A 9,923-nucleotide genomic window follows, 5' to 3' on the forward strand; every position below is an offset into this window, starting at 1 on the left:
AAAGAGATCAAAAGTCAACAAGTCCACACTCCCGTTCGTACGCCGGGTGTCCATCTTCCTACGCAGGGCGTACAACTCAAGTCATCAATCAACGGGGACGGGCTTGGCTACATAGGGCGTAGCCAGGAGTACGCCTGGCGTACTCTGCCTGGTCCATAATCAACAACGTTCATGTGTTAATCCTTTATGAAACTTATCCCAATTTCAGATCTAACCATTATAGAATCTCTTAACCCATAAAGTTACCGACTTTACGCCTTTGCATGACTAGATAGGGCTCAATACACAAACTCTAACTTCTACAACACGCTAAGTCACTTAACTCATGCATGGGCGTGGTTTGACTGCTGGGATCCCAATCGGCCTGCAAGGGAAACGATCAAGAAACCCTTTTTATGAATCTAAGCAGTCTAATATACATCGAAAAGGACAACCAAAATTCCCTGGAGTACCTCATACTCACAAAGGTCCAAAATTTGAGACAAAAAGCTCACTAAAACCCATCTAAGGAGATCTACAAAGAACATCAGTAAGGTATGGACTTTATACCTTCAAAAGATGCACAAGATGAAGGAGTTTTAGGATCTACAAGCCTGCAAGCAACACCACCTTCTTCAAGGACCTTCTTCCTCAACAAGAATGCAAAAAATCACCAAAAAGACTCCAAGATCCTCACTCTTAAGGTTAGGCTTCGATATCTAGGGTTTAGAGGGAAGGGAGGTTGATAAGAAATGTCCAAGGGAGACATAAGGCGGATTAAATAGGGACGAAACCCCTAAATTTAGGGTTTCGAGGTTGAGCTAGTACACCCTGCATACCACATGTATGTCCAGCGTACTAGCATGAGGTTTGTGTTCTAGGTCGCAATCGTGTATGCAACGAGTACCTCATGTACGCACAGCATACGAGCTGAATGCAAGGATTTTGACATAAAGGACCAAATATGAAAACTTTAATTAAGCTAATGAAAAAATGGAAATATTGTTGGGTTTTGAGCATTCTAACACTCCTAAGTGTACATGAAACCCTAAATACCTTGGATCTATGTTTTCTCTATTATACATGCAAATATGAACTTTCCAAGGTATTCATCCTAACTAGCATAATAACATTGATTCATATGAATATATCAAGTCAGAATTACATACCTCTTTGATGTAGAATGTCTTCATGAAGCTTGAGTGCCTAGTGCCCCAAGTGTAACACCTAAAATGGTTCACACAACACCAAATACACTTCGAATAGATTAGAGAGAAAACCACACTTCATAAAAATCGGCTAGCCCTTTCACTCACACATAGTGGCCGATTTTGTCAACAATAAGATGCTTATATAGTTAGTGACAATTAGGGTAAACCCTAATTGTCATGGATTTCCATTTCCTTGGATCCATGGGTTCAAATATACCATGGAGCATCTTATGGGTTTTAGTCCAACTTGACAATCCATGAAGCATTAGCCTACTATACAAGTATGGATGATTTACACAATCAACCCATATATTTAATTAGTCTTCTTTTGATCACTTAATTAATCCTAAATTAATTCTTGGTCAATACTAATTAAAGAATCTTATTAATATATTAGAACTTATAATATATTAACAAACCTTAAGTGTTATTTCTCTCATTATAGTCTATCCAAATGCATGATGCCATGCAACCCAAATGGACCATGTCGGGTCGGGTCAAGTCTTACCAATTATATTTATGGACTTAGACATTAATCCAACAGTCTCCCACTTGGATAAGTCTAAAACTATTATTGCAAGTATGACTTCAAGAACCGACTGGCAATCGTAGCTCTCAAAAGCTTCTGTTGAAGTCTGACCTTGCCTATGATCTCTGACCTTTGTCAATGACTTGTCCATTAGATAAAGGATCATATATTCCTCCATTCTAGATATCATATGGACTGAGACATGGATTATAATCATTCTCTCTGTCCATTTGTTGTTTCCCGATTTCCGATTTATGATGACTGACTAATTGAACAAATCAAATTAGTCCAGGCCCGGCCGAGCACTTACATTTGTCATCACCAAATCATCGAGGGGCCCACAGATATCGATTTTATCCCGAAGGTAAGAGGAATGGATAAACTTCGACTCATAAGGCTTGTTCTACTACTTGTTGAATCATACATAAAGGCACGTTTTATAACATCGAGTTACCATTGCGTTTTCGTGCAATCAATGTATAACCAACTCATATCTCTAGGTTTGAAGAATATAAGATATTATCGTCTCATGATCACTCGTGATAAAATCCATGAAGTGATTCGAATGAGCATGGGTTGAATCCAATACTCAGAACTTATGAGCACTCATGAGTGTTGTAGCACCACTTTATCCAACAACTTAGACCTCTACAAGCCAACCCAAGACAGTCTTGATTCATATCTACTTCCAACATATGACTGACTGTGGATAATTTAAATAACTTAGTCAATCAGGAAGAACGACCTAGTTATTCTGGAAGTCAAAACATGCAAAATGAAACACAAGAATAATTGAATCCAATATGGTCTCAGAACTTATGAATATAAATAAAACACCTTTTATTTATCACCATATGATTACACATTATTCATTGCATACTGTTTCAGCTGTCAACTTTATTCTTGAATTAAAAAAATAGTTGTCCCATGCTCCAAGCATGTACACTATGTTTTCTAAACACTAGTCATGCCACACACCAAGTATGCATACTATGTTTGTCTATGATCTTTACTTTGCGAAATAGACCAATTGAACATAACTCCAATGATTCTCATTTCACAGTCCCAAATCCTTACTACAAATGCAAGAATTCCAAATTCATGCCATTTACTGAAATCTGTTAGATTCTAAACTTATATGCATTGATCCTCTTGTAATGATTATGCACAAAGTCACAAAGACTTGACAACAAACATTACAGAGCATTCCAAATGATATCAACTCCTTGGAAACATCCTTCTTGCATTAAGTTTCCTAATATTACACAAATTTATTGAACAACTTCCACCTATGGGATCATTTCCATATTCCCCTTTTAACTATCACTTTTGAACAAGAGTTGCATTTTTTCAGAATATGTCAATATGGTCCTTCCAGCAATTAACACTATACTTCCAACTGTCCTTGAGCAACCAATCTTTGGTAAACCTTATATTGTCCTCAATAATTGTTTAATCCTTTTAGTCATATACAGTTCTAGACCTTTTCCCTTCTTAATGCCCCAGGCATTTGGAAAACTTTAGAAAGGATGAATATAGCACATGTAATCGATCCTATATTCGAAGCATATGGGACACGATTCATGATGTCTCACATAAAGACTAAACCAGTCTTTTGCTATAATATTTCCATTTCAATTTGCCAAGTTCTCATAATTCATATTATGAAAAAGGGATGTCGTAATCATAATCGAATTTTAGAACACAAATAATGGACCCATATATAGGATTTTCTTATGTTGAGCCATTCCAACATAACATTCATATATATATATATATATATATATATATATATATATATATATATATATATACACTTGACTAAATACGATTCAAACCTCAATCTAAGCTTTTAAATTTTAGATGAAGTATAATTTCCTCTCCCTTATTTATAGCAAAACAACTCTTTCCCAATTGAAACCTTTTGTTTTCTATAATTAACATTTCTAACTTGCAACCTTTATCATAATTATCATGCTCCCACTAACATGATAATTATTAGCATAACACTTATGCTCCCACTAGCTTTGACATGTACTCAGAAATCAGCTGGACTTCTAGAAATCAATACTTTATTGACTTTCTTACCAAAGTTCAGATTTTTGATACTAGATTGCTTTGATAAAACTTTATCAATATCATACACCTTATCTTAGATAGCTCACAGGCGTGTCTAAACAATTTTAAGAAATATGAAAAGGGATGTCGTAATCATAGTCTCGATTGTTTAGACCTTTTCCACTTCTCACAAGTCCATGTTAGTGTGCCGGTTAACCACACACGCTCCACTAACGACTTTGAGAATGCAAATATCATAATTGTATCTAGCTAAAATCTACTTAGTGAAAGTGTTTCCTCACCATCATTTTCATGAATCGAAGAGAAACCTTATGACACTTAGATTTAATAGTGTATGTGTTCTTATCCATGTGAATTGTCAAAACCATAGTCACAAGACAAGGATAATGAAAAATTCAAACTCATATGGACTGAACTCAATCTTAATTTCTTGCCATCTGGCAGTTCAAGGGTCTGCCATTGCTTCCAAGTTGTTGTGCAACCAATTGAGAACTCTAATAACTCATATGCAGAGACAACTTTAATTGGAATGGGCACAGAATAAGTTATAAACCTCAAGTCATGTGCTAGTGAAGAACTTTAGGTTTTATTCTTGATTAGTTCTTGATACTTTCAAGACCTTTAAGACTCCCACTGTCCTCTTGACATATAAGACTTCCTTTTCAGATATTCAAGAGATAGTGTGGATTCTAATCAAGACAAACACTTCACACAACTAGCCTTAGTTGGTCTTTGTTTTATCCAAAACATCACAACTTACCAATTTCAAATGTACAAGAGTAGAAAACCTTTTACTCTTACATTTGACTAGTGTTAATAAACTGTAACAAACCGATATTTCAAACTTATGTAATAGTGTAGGTCAATTTGTACTTTTTAATTAAATAAAGAGAAATTTTGGCATACTATGTATATTTACATAATTGAACCTCAAAAATAAATTATTAAATAATCTCAATTGGGTTGAAACAAGTGATAAAGATTGTAACAAGGTTTCCAAAAATATAAAGAACACTAAAATCCGAGTTATAACGAAGAAGTTATGACCAATCGAAAATCCGCGACAAAACCGGCAAAACACTGTTCAGTGTAAAAAACTGAATTTTTGATAAAAGGCTTTCTAGTCTTAACAATCTGAATGAAAGTTATAGTTTATGTTAAACCGAGAACTTTCATAAAAAGAACACAAAAATCTGACTTCGTATGAGGAAGTTATGATTTTTCTAAGTTTCAGTATAGCAGTGTACAGCTAAAAACTCGAAAAAAAGATCGAGTGGTTTTTAGCCGACACAACCTAAACGAGAATTGAAGGTCTCGTCATTAGTAGTACAACGGTAAAAAGACAGAAAAAAAACAGACGTCGTATGAAGAAGTTATGAATTTATAACGGATTCTTGTCCCGGTCTGTTTAAAATAATAATATTAAAAATAAAGTCAAAGTTAGCCGACAAAGTCTAAACGAAAGTTGTAGAGTATAATTTTACCTACGCTTGCATATAAAGAACGTCAAAAACGGAGTTCGTATGCAAAAGTTATGAATTTAACAAGTTTTGGCAAAAAAATAAAGAAAAATAACAAAAACCAGGAAATTTCGCATGAACAGTAACTGCCACGTCACCCTCGCATGCGAGCCTCCACGTGGCATCTTCTGATTGGACCGCAGCCTCGCGTGTCACCTCCTGATTCGACCAAGTCCGAGGTCCACTTAGAACCGGACAGCCTTGCATGAGACACACCGAACCTCACCCTTGCACGCCCCTCGCACGTTCCTCGGACACCCCCTTCGTACATGCCCTCTTCCCATTGGACCGAGGCCTGGTCCAATCCAAGCCTACCACCTCCGAACCGAAGCTGCTTCCCTTCGCAAACTGTCAGCCTCGCATAGCCTCGCATAAGCCACGGATCCGAGGCTTCGACCTATATAAGGCATGCGAGGGCTTCCGAAAATTTTCACTTTTTCACCCCACAAATCATTCTATTTCACATTCTCCACTCCCCTAAGCTCATATACAACCCCTAAAGCCCCGATATCAAGACTCGAGCCCGAAGCAAGCCTTGAAGCCCCGAAATTCCCGAGAAGTAACCTCTCTCCTGTCAAAACTCTGTCCGATTTGAGCCGGTTTCTCGACAAATAAACTCATTTTCGTGAAACGAAACTCTGTCCGAATTACCACCTATCAAGTGAGTTCATACCCCCGTATATTCATAATTTCTACTGTTTTAAAGGGGGGAAATACAAGTATAACACAACGACTTTGTGTTATAAATAAATGATTTCAAATCACGATAAAATGATTTTAAAGCATCAAAAATACTTCAAATATTGAACTCTTTTATAAACTTATATTTTTCCCAAATGTACATATTTGTATATATAATTTAATATAAATAAGATTTAAAAGGCTTAGGACTAATAATTCATTCTAGGTCCTTTTCCTTGTTTGGATGTGGACTTATAGTACCGGTTATTTGTCTGAAGGTCGTTCAAATTTTACTTATATATAAAATTGTATATGTATATAAAAATAAAAGTTATTTCATCAGTTTAATCACCCTTTGTAACATGTTGAGCAAAGGATTACATGCAAAAATAGTTATTTACCAATTCATAAAGTACATATAAATTATAATAAGTATAATTTATGATACATAGAGCAATAATTCATATGAATACATTGTTTTACATGCAACAAGGGTTTTAATTCAAAACAAATCAAGGGTTTACACTTATCAAATACATGTTCGGGATACTAAGTCAAGAACATACTGTCAATCATTTACTTCAGAATGATTGGGTTTTCATAACTAATATACATGTAACGTTTATATGCTTTTTATGAGACATTCAATTCAGGTTGTTTAATTCATTTTAGACAACCAAAGTAAAGCCCTGACATTATAACCAGAATCTCCAGTCCGGGGATCGAAACAAGTTGTGTGTAGATCTATATCGGGATTGACAACCCGCACTCAGGCTACTAGCTACAGTCACGCATACACACCAATGAGTGGCAATTGTTATCAATAGTTTAAGCGCTCATCAGGCATTTGTTTCAGGCGTTCATGTCTTAGTATGGTTATATTAACTCATTAAAAAGATATTAACAACACGTTAGTGTATAAACAACTAAACGTAAGTACATCTTCAAAGTACCAGTTTACAAAATGCAAAGTACAATGGTATACTATAGTTTTCAATAACAGTTGGTGAGCCAGGCACACTCTCAAATACAAGTTTTACAAATACATTGGTTTACAAATAGGACGGTTTTATGGGAATAAAACTACTTTTCACATACCACAAAAAATAAGGGATTTTCTAGAAGTGTTTTCATATTCAAAATACAAAGACACCCATTCAAACATAAAGACTTATGTACTCACTCAACTTATTGTTGATACTCTCTTTTCAAATTACTTGTATTATCAGGGAAATAATAACAGGTACTCCCCGAGCTTTTTGAGAAGATGGAGCCATTAGGAGTCTTATCTTCTTCTTTGTATAACTATTTTGGTTTCAATATACAATGATTGAACACATGTAAATATTATATTTTTAAATACAATGGTTGTTTGTGCTTTGATTACTATGATACATGTGTTGTGATACTACAAATGAAGTTCTCCACCCCCGGACGTTTCCGCCGTCTGGTTTGGGGGTGTGACATAAACCTTCTTTAAGATGTGTCACTCAAGTTACAATCTTAGAGTATAACTCTAAGAATTGTTTTTGGAACGAAGTATGAATCATCTTCTTGATTTAACCATTTCAACAGTTCATAACTCCTCTTGTTAACTATCAGAATGCACTTAGAGGATGAATTGTGATAAGGTCTCAAAATCATTAAGATAGTCTTACAACATGATACTAAAGTATTCTCCCATCTTTTCATATTTGAGAAACTTTTATCTTTCTATCTAAGTTGATTCTTATTATTCGCTCTGCCATACATTGGAACCTTTTCCAATGTCTCAGAATTACACTTAAGCTTGTAAGTATAACCATATTTACTGAGCTATAGTAAATTATGATGAATATTCTTATCGATCTTTTGTGGTGGACTTAACCAGTACACAAGAATGTGTACTCGATCCCTTAGTCCTTTACTTGACTCACACATCCATGTGAATAAGTAGTTAGTCTTAATTTTCCCAATGCTTGAAAGTTCTCATTTATCATGCTATACAACTTGCATGATTCCAAGTTTCTATCCAACTGAAACTTGGGTGATGAGAATCTTTCCTTATTTGGTAAATTTAGACACTACCACAAATGAAAGAATCAAATTCATATTTCCACTCTTGCTCTTAATGGAATCTTATAAGCAACAAAAATTTTCACAAATGTCATTGTAAGGATATTTTAAAATAAATAAAATCAAAATTTTTCCTTTTATTTTTAAACTTTGCGGAAAAACTATCCTTACAGCGCAAAAGCACATGAAAATTTTTTTGTTATCTATTCCTAAGCAATATATATCATAACTCCTAAGAAGTAGCTCAAGAATCCGATCTTCAAACTATGCGATAGAAATCCATCTACGCGATCAGATTCAGCACATTCTTTCTTTAAGTTTCTTCACTTTTATTTGATTCTTAAAACATCAACATGTGACCCAGTCACATCATGTGTCAAGAATCTCATAATAGAAACTTAGCAGAGTTAGATAGTGGACTTTACCTGAAGTAGAGTCAAACTTATTGACTTTAACATCATTAGGTAAAATTGGCAGCTTCGCAACTAATGCCCCTTCCTTTGGCAATATAAACATATGGACCCTTTGGTAATGGAATGCAGGACTATCACAGACGTAGCTTTTCTCTTTACCACTTGGTCAACCGGGTTGACTATGGCCGATCCCTTTCTATTGGGAAGAGAATGCTTTTTCTGGATTTCCAGTGTCTTCATTGTCAATGTCCATAAAGTTTTAGGAAGTTGATCTTAGCAAATAGATAAGATCATTAAGGGTCTTGTCATAGTCTGTTTCATAGGAGTCCCAAAGGAAATCACTATGTGACTTAGAAAGTAGTCGAGCCACCAACTTTCTCAAGACTTTGACACCCAACTCTCCTGGCTTGTCAATATTAGACTACATCTCCAAGATGTGATCACACATAGACCTTTGCTTACCAATAGGGCTTGAGTGACCTTAAACTTTTCAAAAACTTGTGGGTTAAGGAGAATAATTGGAGGAGGTGAAAGAAGTATGATTTCCATGGGACAACATCTTCATTGAGGAAAGCTTGTTTCAAGAGATTTGGGAAGATCATAAATGTCTAAACCAGACATCTTTTGGAAGATATTCAAGATAATTGATTTAAAGTCCCTAATATAACACCCAATATGAAATATTAAGGCTAGGACCCAACACAATACTTTTATAACTTGGAAGAGGGATGTCGTAATCCAAGCTATAAAATATTTGAAGGTAGGTGAATGACGATTCACCAATTTCCACCAAGATAAATGAAACGTATTATTAGGTTTTAATTGGTTTTGAAACTCCTAGATTCTTTTGAGATTCATTGAACTTTTCAATGTCATGTTTCAATCTCGAGTGTACCCTTTAGGTTTTGTGACTAGGATGCCAAGGATCACAAAACAAGGTGTGAATAACCATGCAAATATACTTGGTACCCTTAATATTTACCTCTCAATCGATGTGTTGGTTAACCACACGCGCTCCACCGATACTATGATAAGCATTAAGTTACCCTTTGCCTACCTTGTTAAATACGAGTTAGTGTGCCGGTTAACCACACACGCTCCACTAACCGACTTAAACAAAGTGCAAAGTTTAATTCCATGGGTTAGCACCTAATTCGCATTTTCCTAAGTAACTAAGATTGAGAATTTATAAGAGTTTAGTTACTTAGTATTTATCATTAATACTTTTAATGAAGGGAGAATTATAGTCCTTGACCTACCCGTTCGGCTAACGACCCTCCACTAGTCAAGGAAGCGGTGGGTGAGAGTGGACACTCATTAAAATGTCATTTTATAGGTAGTAACCTTACACCCCCCTTATAGACCAGCTTCGTGAATGAGGCCTACTAACGGTAAGACTGACTTTACTCTTATACATATATATATATATATATATATATATATATATATATATATA

Source organism: Lactuca serriola, chromosome 5 (genome assembly GCF_051521515.1).
Source record: "Lactuca serriola cultivar US96UC23 chromosome 5, Lser_US96UC23_V15, whole genome shotgun sequence".
Classification (NCBI taxonomy): Eukaryota; Viridiplantae; Streptophyta; class Magnoliopsida; order Asterales; family Asteraceae; genus Lactuca; species Lactuca serriola.